This window comes from Selaginella moellendorffii, unplaced genomic scaffold (genome assembly GCF_000143415.4).
Source record: "Selaginella moellendorffii unplaced genomic scaffold, v1.0 SELMOscaffold_13, whole genome shotgun sequence".
Lineage (NCBI taxonomy): Eukaryota > Viridiplantae > Streptophyta > Lycopodiopsida > Selaginellales > Selaginellaceae > Selaginella > Selaginella moellendorffii.
In genome coordinates, this window is record NW_003314274.1 from 2,352,759 (window position 1) to 2,355,927 (window position 3,169).

The following is a 3,169-nucleotide window of genomic DNA, read 5'->3' on the forward strand; positions in this document are numbered from 1 at the left end:
TCAACTCAGTCAACGGAAGAGCAATTCTTGCAAAACTGCGGACAAACTTGCAATAGTATCCTGCCAAACCGAGAAAGGAACGAACATCTGATATAGTGGTTGGAACTTCCCAGGACATCACCGCTTCCACCTTCTTTAGATCAACCTCAATCACGCCACACCAACTACTATATGTCCGAGAAAGTTTACGCGCAATTGACCAAAAGCACATTTATTTTCCTTAGCATACAGTTTGTGTTCATGCAACTTCTGAAACACCAACTCCAAGTGTTTCAAATGATCCTCCAACGTTTCACTAAAGACTAGAACATCATTGATATATAAGACAACAAATGCGTCTAAATAATCTCCGAATATTCTATCCATCATAGTGCTGAACATTGTTGGAGCATTGCATAACCCGAATGGCATGACAAGGAACTCATAAGATCCGTACCGAGTCTTAAAGGCTGTCTTCTCCACATCCTGATCCGCCACTCATATCTGATGATACCCAAACTGCAAATCAAGTCACGTAAAATACTTAGCCTTTAAGAGTTGGTCAAATAGGTCATCAATGCGTGGCAAAGGATAACTATTTTTAACTATGATCTTGTTGAGTGCTCAATAGTCAATACACATCCTCATGGTTCCATCCTTTTTCATAACAAAAAGGACCGATGCTCCATAAGGTGACTTGTTTGGTCGGATATGACTTTTGTCAAGAAGCTCCCTGAGTTGCTTCTTGAGTTCAGCCATCTCCTTGATGTTCAAACGATATGGAGCCTTTGTAAGTGGTTTAGAACCCGGAATAACCTCAATCCGATGATCAACCTCACAGCTAGGAGGTAGCCCTAGTGGCAAATCCTTCGGGAAGATATCCTGATTCCTCACCAACAACTCCAATATCTTCTTTGGTATAGGATCAACCCTGTCATTGATTCAAACTGAGTCACCAATACCCTCAGCTTCCATCACTTGAACCCAAAACGTCTGACATCCCCTCTTAGCTGCTTTTTGAGTGGCTCTCGCAGTCAGGAAGTTTGCATCCCAATCCTTTGAGGAATGCTTTTGCAACTGGAAGGATACATTGGAATGTCCTTCGGACTTCAATGTGATACAACTTTGTCTAGCACCATAAATCCCTTTTATATATTTGTTGAAGAAGTCCATACCAAACACCATCTGAAAATCTGGTATCTTCAACACTACCAAGTTCACTCTTTCTTTCCACTTGGATATCTTTATTGGAACATCACTCACAAACTTTCTGGCTACTTGCCCACCTTCCGCAAACTGGAAGTGCATAGGTGACATTTGCTCAACATTCAATCCTAACGACTTAACTAAGTCTTCGAATATCACGCTGTGCATAGCTCCCGTGTCAATCATCACTCGAATTCAGTGTCCACGGACATAACCTACCAGATACATCAATAGATCAGTGTTTGCATTGACTGCAAGAAAAGCTTGAGGAAAGTAACGAAAGTTACTCACCTCTTCTTCCTTATAGTCTGCATTGACCAACTCATCAACCTCTTCGGCTTCACCACCACCGTCTTCCCTCATGACATTAACACGAGACTTTGTCTTATGCTTGTTAGGACATTCTGAGGACCTATGTCCTGACTCTGCACAATGGAAGCAATGACCCACACTACCCATTCCGCTAGGAGCAGGTCTTGCAAGTTGCTGCTGCTTGTACCCACCAGGAGGAGGAATAGAGGGTCTAGGACCAAAAGAAGCTACTGGTGGTCTCCAACCACCACCACCTTTGTTAACCGTAGCTTGTGAGCCTCTAGGGCGGTACTTGCCTTCCACCCTCTGTTTCCGGTCACCTTGTTTATTCCCAGAATGTTTATTCTTATTTAAGTTACTAGCATACGGTTGCTAATATTGTTCCATGAGTGAGTGACTAAAGGCAACTTGCTACGTTTTCCTCCTTACACTCCAAGTACATCTTTGGCTTAAACTTCAAAATCTCATTGCGAGAAAGTGAACTTAAACCTTCTAAGAAGTAACTCTGAGCATCTTCATCACTCATATTAGCAATCATAATGTGCTTCTGAGCAAACGCATTAACGTAATGCATAAGGTCCCCTCGCTGCTTTAACTTCCGCAACTTCGCGCGAAGTCTCAGACCAAGATCATCCGGCAAGTATTCCTTACGGATACGAGACCGCATCTTGGTCCAACTTCTAATTTGCCCTTTTTTAGCACACACCTGGCGCCACCAAGTTTTGGCATGATCAGTGAGAAAAGATTGCGCGCACGCAACTTTTGTACAATCATCTACGTCTACCGATATGAAATAGTTTTCCATATCGTAGACCCAGTCTTCCAAAACTTGATAGTCCTGCATGCCTATGAAATTGGGTGGTTTCGTAGGCTTGAACTTTGAAACTCGTGCAACCAGGAGCGGCTGCAGAACTTCATCGTCCTCAGAACTTGAAGAGGAGTCCAGTTGCTTAGGCTTACTGGTTTAGCTGCCTTAGCTTCTTTCTTCCTCTTCTTGTTCTCCTTCTTCAATTTGCAAACTTCCCTTCACAAATTCTCAATCTCCACTTCCTGAGCCGTACACTACAACGCCGTAGCATCTGGCTCTTCCTCTTCTGACTCAGCCTCAGCCTCTTTTGCAACATCTCTAGCAGGAGTTTCCTCCTCTCGATTCGCCGGTCTAAAGGTTTCAGCGTCATCAGCATGGTTCCTTTTCACCATCCCACTAGCTGCATGCATGTCTCTATCAGTAACTGAACATGCTTACAACATTCTTACCGAATGGTGCAATCCAATTAATCCTACACAGGTCACTTCGGAATTATTAGAAAAGTCTCTACGTATGCAACTTAAGTCAGAAAATCCGACAACAGTTGAATAGGAATCTCTAAGACAATTCCTCTGATACCAAATGTAGCGCACCTGAATTTAGAGCCGAACTCCAAGCCCATTGTGCTACGAAACAAGGGTCCGGTACAATCCCACGAGCACCAGCTCCTCATATCCAGCAGCAGCACACAAAATGGTGTCAGATGGAGTTTGGCACAATTTTGGCATACTAGTGGCCTAACGCAAGGAGGAGGGTACCCCACCGACTAGAGCAACTGGAGCTTGGGCTTAGACCTAAGCTGGATGCAAAACAAAGAGCGACACAGCCAAGTAGGAGCCAAATTAATGTCTCAGATGGTTGAAC